The sequence below is a fragment of the Pinus tabuliformis genome, chromosome 1_2 (assembly GCF_031772625.1).
Source record: "Pinus tabuliformis cultivar Carrire ecotype Pingquan chromosome 1_2, CPIR1, whole genome shotgun sequence".
NCBI classification, from domain to species: domain Eukaryota; kingdom Viridiplantae; phylum Streptophyta; class Pinopsida; order Pinales; family Pinaceae; genus Pinus; species Pinus tabuliformis.
This window is the reverse complement of record NC_142298.1, coordinates 409,414,808-409,425,908: the sequence shown is the minus strand read 5'-3', so window position 1 is coordinate 409,425,908 and position 11,101 is coordinate 409,414,808.

Sequence of the window (11,101 nt, the reverse complement as noted above, 5' to 3'; positions counted from 1 at the left end):
TTTGGTTGTTTTTGGATGGGTACAAAGTTACTAACATATGGTGTATGTGATATGCATATGTGGTTCCAACACACCCAATAGGTTATTATACACTTAGGAGAGGTGTACCGCTAGCCCAAGCCCATGAAACAAAGGCAACATCAGAAGAGGATGAGAATGAGGAGTTGCAAGAGTCCACTCGCAATGTCAAGGGTTTAACATTAGGAGTTCCGCCAAGGGGCATTTCAGAGACACCTTGACATATGCAAAGGCATATGGTGTAAGTAACTTCATCTCGTTATCATAGCCTCCATCACCACATTCTAAATGCGGTGTTATGTTATCATGAGCACCATAGTGAAGGGATAGTAGTGTACCTAGTGTTGTGTGTTTGATGTGACTGCATATGTATGGTGGGATATCTAGGGCCACTAATGCCCATATTTTTAACTATGTACCCAAACTATACTATGATATAATAAAATGAGGGCTTCTAAGTCGTGTATTTTTGAAAATGATGTGTACTTTACAATATGAAATGTTTTATCATGTGCATGCTTAAAAATTTAATATGACAAATGCCAATCTAAGATATAATTAGCTAAAGAATCAACCACTGCGTTTTGATCTCGAGGAATGTGAACATATGTAATGTAATAAAATAATCATTGCATGATACGTACCCTCAAAAATTAATGTAGAATGGTAGGATTCCTTACAGAATAGAGATGGTTGAGCTGAGACACTACAAGCTGAGGGTTGAGATAAACAACTAATTGGTGTAAGCCAAGGTGATTATCCTCTATCAATAGCTCAACAAAAACACTATATTCTACCACATTGTTGGTAACTGATCAAAGACAAATATCCCCTGAACTCACAAGCTCATCAGTGGGTAAAAAGATGCCCTAAGCGATAGAAGCAATGTTCTGAGTGTAATTAATTGCACCATATGCAAAGCCTCTATAAGGAAGTGAGGGTGTTGACATCTGTGCATCAAAGACCAAGCACACAAATCACACATAGAAACCTATCACACCCACACTTATATACAATATGTATAGGCACAACTTAATCTAATAGGTCATGCTAAAGCGTGCCCATCTCTAGGCACAAGCCAAGGGTTTCTATACACGAACTCATGGAGGGTGAGGGGACCATATGGCTCACTAATGTGGGGCCATGCGAAGGGAGGTCAAACTACCCAATATTGAAAGGTTGAACATGCCAGGGACATTCTAACGTAGTCACACACTCAAAATTAACTTGAGAACATAAAATAGGATCAAGACATAAATGAGGTACAAGGCACTCGTCAACAGGTGGTAAGGAATTGGAAAATTCGTTGGTAATTTTTGTAGTATAAGCCTAGGAATTGACTTGGTACATCGGTGAAAATTCCAAGGAGGGCTAAGGAGATTCCCTTTGAATTGTTCTAATATTTATGTTTCCAATCTCTATTTGTTCTAAATTGGGGAGACTAGAGGAAGAAAGAAGCATAACCTCCCTAAGATTATTAGTGGGTAGATCCATTACCTCCAAGTTGACTAGCCAGGGGGGTTTTCATCAAGGGAGTCACATGGAATAGGTGGAATGATGACCCATGTGGGAAAAGGATCCTAGTCATAGTCCATATTGGGATGGAGTTTTTGACCAACATCAAGAGGTACTGATGGGACTTACAAGGAGGAAGTCTCCTCCACTAAAGGTGGTAGAGTATGCTCACTAGATTGATTAAATTCCTTAAGATCAGGAGACACCACCCAAGGACTAGGAGGTCTATGGGGCCCACATGTTTCAGAAGAGGTCATATGCATAAGATATTTAGAAGAGGATGAAGAAGAAATGTTAGGCGGTGGTAATTGAGGAAAAATACCAATAAGGGATGAGATTTTGAATAAGCCCATACCAACACTATCATAACCCTCAGAGTGACTTCCAAAGAGTGGAATTGAATTCCTTGTAGTGGTAACGTGGGGTGATGGTACACAATAATCTAGTTAGTTACAGTTGACAATCTTGCCTTCCCGAGGAAAGAAAAGGAGTCAAAAGATGGATGACACAATCGATGTCATGGCATAGAACCAACTACGACAAAGGAGTAGGTTATAGTCTAAAGAAATGTCAACAAATTCAAAATAAAATTAGGCACTTTTTCCCCCTATCTCAATGGAAAACTTGGGAAGAATCCCCTTAGGAATGAAATCATGCCCATTAAATGACTGAAGCATGGTATTAGACTTGGCGAGCACCAGATAGCCTAGAAATTTCTAGCTTGATGTTGAAATAACACAAGTGGAGGATCCTTCATCCATCAAAGCGCGATGCACTTCCCTTCGAGAGACGTTCATTGTAATATGAATGGAAATATAGTGGGAAAGCCAAATGGAAACCTTGTCAACATTAAAGGTGATAAGATTTGAGTCTGAGGGGTCCACCCCACTAATCACAAACAACAAGGCTTTGCGTTGCTAAGGAAAACTTTGAAAAAAGTCCAAAGATAGAGGGAGCTTGTGCTAATTCCTCAATAAAAATGTAATTTTGTGCAGCACATGTAGATAGGTTGTGCGTGGTCTTGCGAATGACACCCTTAGATGGGCGATAAACTGGCCCCACAAGATTATGTAGTGTGAGAGGTCCAGTGGAAGAAGTCAGGTGGTTGTGTCATTAGAAGAAGCAGCTCGACTCAGGAGTATCATAGGATTTGGCTCGTGTGGTCACATTGACATGCTCTTGGCACATAAGGATGGACAAATTATTCACAAGATTGGAATATGTCCCCTCATTGCCCCCTTGTGAAGGTGGAAGAGGCTATGCAACCATTCGCTGTTAAGCTTGTGGAGAGACTCGATGAGTTAAAACGAGACGTTGTTGGTGTAAGAATTCGATGAACTTCATCCATTCTTGGGAAATTGTGAGTTTAATGTTCACCTTAGAAATATTACAAGGGAACTTAATTTTATGGCATTGTTCAAATGTGTCCCCTCCCTCACTAGTTGGGTTTGGTTGAGTCTCTTGAGGCACTTTATTTTTTTGTTTATCACCATGTTGTTTTGTGTTCTTCGGTGCTATGGACTTCATCGTAAGAATACCAGTGGACTAATCAAAATATGGTGCTTTTGTAGAGCTAGGCACACTTGCTGGGGCTTGTGATGTAAGAATCAATTTCCCAAGTTAGGCAACAAGTTGGACAATGGAATTAGAAACAAGCTCAATCACACCATTAACATGTGGGTTAAGAGAAATTTTAGGTGGGTCAATGGAAGGGAATGGAGCATTTAGAAGTACTTCATAAATCATTCCTAATTGATAATAGATCAAGTCCAGTTACTGGATAACTAAGATGGCTTGTTCCTCAGTAATAGCTCTAAGAATGGATACATCTTTGCAAATTTGAGGTTGTAATGATCGAATGAACCATTTGCGTAATATTTTGCTAGGAAGTTTGGTTCTAACCAACCTCTTGCAACATATCCACTCATGGATATGATCAGAAATCAAGGTGGAATCATCGTTTTTAAAGTTATATAAAAAGTCAGAATTGATGTCATACTGCATGGGTAACTGGAAGTGAGTAAAAAAGGTTTGGACCAAAGATGAGAAATCAATGTAAGATGTTGTATCCAATTTGATGTACAATTTGGAAACATCTCAAGTCAAGGTACATTGGAAAAAGAATAATTTGATTGAATCTTCCACTAAGGAATTTGTCGAGCACCACAAATGAAAAGTGGTAATATGGGTGGATGGATTCTCTCTAGGGTTCGCTTAAAACTTGGCGATTTTAGATGGTAACTTACCAGACATGGGTGCCCACCAAGGATCATTCTGGATGGGGTCATTTTTCAGCCTTGCTAAATCAGGCAAATAAAGAGAAGATAAAAATGGATTATGGAGCTGACTAAATGGGTCATAGGTAGGACTGGTGAAATATGTAAGGATTCATCCCACATATAAAGCGTGTGGGCTAGCATGATTGGTGAAAGGAGTTTGTCCCCCAGGGTAAATTCCATTAGAGAGCACAGGATGCCCAAGAGCATGATTGCTAATGGGGATGTACCCAATGGGAAAGGATAGACCAACTTATGCAATAGCACCATGATAAGGAGGGTAACTCATGGAAGTGATGGTGCTAACGGTAAGGTTTCCCCTAGGTAAATTAGTCTCTCTAGGAATGGTATTAGAGGTTGGCATCCCTCCTTAAAATTAACTAAACTAGGTTTGATAAATGTTTGAAGCAAAATTTCCCTCGAGATGGTTAGGAGTAATGGATGACCATCCCCACACATTTTTTGAAGTTACCATGCCTATCTGAGGAACATGAATCGTAGGTTGGGCAAAGCTAGGGGTATAAATACCTGACCTTATAGGCTGACTAGGATTAACAGCTATAGTCATTGTGGATGTAGGAGAGGGCATAGAAATATTAGGGAAATTTGTAGGAGCCATAGAAGAGACTGGTGGGATTCCATAAGAAGATGTGAGAGGTGTTGATGGAGGTATAGGTCTAACGACATTCAGTGATGGAAATGATGAAATAACAAAAAAAATGTAGATATACAGGGTAAAGAAGAACTAACCTCCTCCATTGGTAAGATAGGGATGTATGTGTAGGAAGTTGTGGAACTGTCTGGGTTTAGCTGTAATAACATTGGTCTTAAAGGATCGGTCAAAGGTGAATTATCAAGAGAAGCTGAGTCATCTGCTAATAGTTTGATGGAAACCAAGTCACTACCAGAAGGACGAGGTATACAATCCACAACAATGGGTTGTTATATGTCTTGAGTATCGACAAACACTCTCTAAGCAGGAGTGACAAGTCCAGCGCGTTTAGGAGGAAAACCGTGCATGCAACGGGACTAACGGTGACTAGGTCCAGTCAGGGTGAATAAATGTAAATTGACCAAATCAAGTTAGTACAAATAACCCTAAGGCAGAAATGTTGGGAAAAATATTGAGAAGGTGCCGGGGGGGGGGGGGGTGAATTAGTATTTTAAAAACTCATATACATATTTCTATACGCGACTTTACTAAAAGGAAACCCGCATATGTACACGACTATTATGAAGACAACTAGCATATATCCAGTTAGCTTACTTTTAAGTTAATTTAACTTGAACTAGTGATCAGAATTTCAACATGCATTAATTAATCAGTAAAAATGTGCAGTAAGAATAGAATAACCATCACACATAAGCAACACATCAACACACATGAAAAACAGGATTTTAGGTGGAAACCCAATATGGGAAAAAACCATAGTTGCTGTCGTCTCTGTATTCATATTATATTATAAAGAAAACATCTTAAAATCTTGTACTGGTGCAAACTCATACTAGAGTGCAGGCATCCACCTGTAGAAGGATAAAACCTTCTCTCATTCTCCAGCACCCACTGGAAGGGAGCTCCAACCCCCTGATCTCATTTACTGACACCCACCAGAAGGGAGATCGAACCCGTTGATATGATTTACTAGCTACCATTGGAAGGAAGCTTGGAATTACTCATTGAAGGCTCCAAACCTCAATATTTCCGTGGAACATGTTTCATAAATTTTCATACTGGATCCACCTGCTACAAAACATCTCAACTTGTAGGCCATGTTTCATCAAATTTCTAGACTGGACCCACTAACATTATTTAACCCAAAAACCAAATAGCAAAACTGAAAAATGATCACTACAACTAAATCATTGAACCAACCAATCACTGAGCCAACTGAATCAACCAATCACTGAATCAAATGAAACAACCAATCACTGAATCAACTGAAACCCATATCAATCAACTTATTCTTAAACAACTAGAGTAGTTAGATCATTGTAGCTAGAATACCAATACTGAACCCAAACACTGCATCATCTCACTGAATCAACTGAAAACCTTGATCAATAAAATATCAAAATATATACGCTACTTTACTTTAGCAAACCCACATGTGTATGCACTTTCCATGAGGCATACCCGTGTATATATATTAAAACACTGAACCCTAAAACTAAATCAATGTTGTTATGAAATAAAATTTGATTCATACACAAAACCACTGAATCATTATGAAATAATCACAAAACCATCATTGATATTTAATCACATACAACTAGTGGCATCATCATTATTTAATCAATCAATTCAACTTCAACTATCACTGTTATACCTAGATCATCAAGTAAGACTTCATTGATAGACAACATAAAGACAACAAGACTGGTTAGACTAATCAAACATCCTTTTAAGAAAAACCATAGCTTATATACGTGTTTTCCACAAAGAATTTATGCCTGTATACATGCTTTTCAGGAATGAAACTCATGTACATATCTGAATAGATACGTGACTTACCTGTATTAAACCCACGTGTGTACGTGCTTTTTAGGTTATCAAACCCACATACACATTTGCAATTATTGACACAAAACCTTCGTTGCACAACATAACTTTAGACATACCCAGATCTTGACATAAAAATAATAATCACACGTCAAATCATTATCATCTCAGATAAAATCAACCCATAATCAATATTGTCATTTAAAATCTACTTTATCTTATTCATCATCGAATTTCTGGGTGCAATCGTGGTTTTAGATCAAGCAAATCATTAACAACCTAATACATGCACACTATATTTGGATCTAACTGTTCATAAATATTCATCACTTGCACACAACAACCACTTTGACCTTCATCTCCTTATATAGCTTAGCCCTCAGTTAGTACCACAGGTAAAAACCATACTAGTACCAATGATATGCTTGGACAGGATCAAATATCTATGATTGGACTCAATATCATAGGTCAAGACCATGGTAAAGACCCTTGGTATTTGGAATACCATGTTGCGGAATATGTATCCACCTTTTATTCTTCATACTCAAGTGTGTACACGACTTTTCTTCATAGAACCTGCGTATACACTACATTTCTTCACAAAACTTGAGTATGTACATGACTTTGCTTCATGGAACCTGCATATACATGAATTTGCTTGACAAAACCTGTGTATACTTCTTCAAACTTCATCTTTATCATTCCTCTGTCTCTGAACTGCTATTCCTTTGACCAAACTCTCTTGTCACATCTATACTGGCCTGAATACTCATCTTGCTACCATCATGTTGACATCTTTATTAAGTAGATTGCCATCAAAAGACATCTCATCAAGTAAGTTTCCATCAAGGACAACACATTAGTCATAATGCCAACAATCTCCCCCCTTGGACTTGATGGAAACCACTTTGGTGATTGGTCACCACCACCTGTAGATACCTATAAAACACATCAAGCTAAGCACCAAGATTTTTAAAGACCAAGTTACTCTGCCCCTTTGACATCAAGGGAAAAGGGCTGACCAATGTTGAACGAAGAATTTTCTCTTGAGAATTATAGATCAGAACTATTGAATATGAACACTGAATACTAACCATGCTCCCCCTGAGCTCATGTTGAAATTTATGAAGGATGTGCAATGAAGTACATGATTCTATGACTCAAATGAATATGACTTTTCTTATCACCAAGGACTCAAACTTACATCAATCAACCAATGACAGTGGGTTTACATATTTAACTTCATTATTACATCAACCACCCAATCACAGTGTGGTTACAAATTACATCACGTGCCCAAAAATACCTTACCACAATAGTCCATACATGGTTGAATTTTACAAGGATTACATCATAGGTCTTTACATGACCTTTACATCAAATGACAAATATGACATGCATAAATAAGACAAAACACCTCTATAGTGAGGTAACAAGACCAAGATAGTCTTTAGCAATTGTTAACACCGAAAAATTGTACACCTATTGGTACAATCCAGAAGACACTAAAAGTGTCCAACAGAATGCACAGGTGGACATTTTCCAGCCGAATACATTATGAACTTTAAAAAATCAAAGTTCTCCTAAGGTCCAAAGTTTATAAAGGAAAAACAATTAGGGTCTCATGTTTATTTCTTCGATAAATGCACACGTGAAATAACCTTCAAAAGCCACGCGATTGTAGAAAAGGATGACTCAGTGATCTGGGACCACTTTACACAATTGGGGCCGATTTTCTGACATGAGTTCAGTACGGTATAGCCGAATTCGAGTCGCCTTGGAGATATGCAACCCTTAATGGAATCATCTTTTCCTACTCATGTACTAAGAGAGGGAAGAAGGATTACAAATTTCATTAAAATTCAATTCTTCTTCCCTCTCTTAGTACATATTTCACTAAAATTGGAATTCTTCTTCCCTCTCTTAGTACTAACCTTAATTGGTGAAGCAATTAGAGTATTTTTCATTTTGCATTTGCGACTACCCACATAGCTTAATTAGGGAGAAAAGTAAGTGGCCAAATTCCACATATGTTTTTCAAACTATTTTGCCTTAATTTTATGCAAATCACATAGCCTAATTAGTAAATAAGTAAGTGGTCCATGATCCAAAAATCTTGTTGCTAACCAAAGGATTTTTTTTTTGGGACTAGGCGAGAATGTTATAGAGAAAGTAAGTAATCTTTGCTTCCCTTGCATCTCTTAGACAAACCTAGGATTGCATATGAAAACCTTCTCAAAAATATTTTAATTTCCATCTCGCTTATTAAGCTCCACATAATTTAATAGGAAAAAGTAGGTGGCCCATAATCCACATAATTTAATAGGTTGTTAACAACAAATACATCAAAATAATTAATTGATAGTTCCTACGGTTCACTTCCAACGCACACCTAGAATTTTAAAGGAGGAGATTCAACACATAGAAGGAATTCTTCCAACATTATGTGTAGATTGTATAGATTTGGTCTCCAATCGTTCTTCTCATTTAGAAATCAAGCATCCTTTTGGTTATGGAATCTCCAAGGGTTAAGCATGATTTCTAAATCTTGTTTCTTTTCTCTTCCTGACCTTTTATTTTTGTCATATGGTTTGCAGGATCCCAATCCTTGTCCTTTCTTATTGTTGGTATGACCCACAAGTGACTTGAACCTTAAATCTCATGGTTTACACAATACTTCATAAGACAATAATAGACAATTAAGCTCCACATAATTTAATAGGAAAAAGTAGGTGGCCCATAATCCACATAATTTAATAGGTTGTTAACAACAAATACATCAAAATAATTAATTGATAGTTCCTACGTTTCACTTCCAACACACACCTAGAATTTTAAAGGAGGAGATTCAACACATAGAAGGAATTCTTCCAACATTATGTGTAGATTGTATAGATTTGGTCTCCAATCGTTCTTCTCATTTAGAAATCAAGCATCCTTTTGGTTATGGAATCTCCAAGGGTTAAGGATGATTTCTAAATCTTGTTTCTTTTCTCTTCCTGACCTTTTGTTTTTGTCATATGGTTTGCAGGATCCCAATCCTTGTCCTTTCTTATTGTTGGTATGACCCACAAGTGACTTGAACCTTAAATCTCATGGTTTACACAATACTTCATAAGACAATAATAGACAATTAAGCTCCCCCCCCCCCCCCCCCCCACCCCCCCTTCTTGGGCTAAAATTGTTATTATTATTATTATTTTCTTCACCCATGGGGGATTTGAACCTTGAATCTCATATTTTACATAATACTTTATAACACGACAATTGCCATTTTAGTTTCCTACATGGGCTCCAATCCTTTTCCTTAAATGGATGAAATTTTTTTCATTATATAACTGTTTAAGAGTTCATCTCTAATGTGATCTTTGAACTTTGAGTTTTAATCCTAAGATTGTAGGGGTGTAGCTTTTTTCATCCAATGGTATTTTATGGAAATACCTTTTAAAGTGTTGGCATTATGATGCATGTGTTGTGCTTGATGGAAACCCACTTGTAGCAAAACAAATCACTTGTATATGGTAACTAGATGAATCTATAGAAGAGATATCAGATGTGACAGAATGCATGACAATTGTGACAAAATGCAGGGCTGTTCAAAGGAATCAGTTCAGAAGTAATGTACAATGGCATCTCTCTCAGATGATAGTTCACAGTGCAGCAGGTTAACAACAAAGAATTACAGAACAGACTACAAAGAATGAAGAAAGAGAGGTCTACGCAGGTTCATCTTGACAAAGCCGCGTATACATGCAGGTTCACTAAACACAAGTATCATATACTTACACATGCACTTTCACAGAAGGAAAAGCACCTATATCTTGGAAAACTAAGTTTTTGGTTCGAGGTATTTGGTCCATGGTATTTTGATCCATGGTATTGGTCCAAGGTGTTTGGTTCGAGGTATTGACCCTAGGTATTTGGTCCAAGGTATTGATCCTAAGTGGTTTTGGTCCATGGTATTGAGAAATGCCTAAAACTATATAAGGAGGAGAAGATCATTAGGCCAAGGGGGCAAGCATTGAATATCTGATGAAGCGTGAGATCTAGCATGCAGATTATCGGCTTATGGTGTTTTGTTTGATCTGAACCAAGGATGAACCTGAGTGGTTGATGAGGGATAAGATGTAATGATGGATTAGGATCTTAAGGCTTGAAATGAATTATCATTATATGGTTTGATCATGTATAGTCTAGATATGAATACTGACGCATGTGTTGTTTTGTAAATGTTATGATTTAGGTATGATTGAAGTCTAGAATAGCCGCAAAATTATGAAATAATATTTACAGACATATACCCTGGTTGGATTTGATAAAGGCATGTATAGATGTAGGTTCGACACATGGAAGTAGCGTATACCTCATAAATTATGTTCCAGTTGTTTCTGTTTGCTGTTGCAGAGTATGGGTTCTGGTTACTGTATTCTGGTGATAGTATAGTGAATGTTTAGATTGATTGATTGTGATTTGCTTCAGTGACGATGGGCTTTCAATGATTTAGTTATGAGTGATTTAGAGATTTATGATTGAGTTTCAATGATTGGATAATGTAGAAGTATTTGATGGTTGTGGTGTAGTGGTGATTGATTTTGAGCTTCAATGTTGAAAATGGGCCCAGTATGAAATTAGATGAAACGAGGCCTTCATGTGTATTGTTGTGTACCAGGAGCATCCAGTTTGAAAATTTATGAAACGTGGTCCCTGGAGGAAGAGAGAAGGTTGTAGCCCACTGTAGTTCGGAACCTATGTACTAGTAAACATATCGGCTAGTACAAGAGCTAGGGGGTTG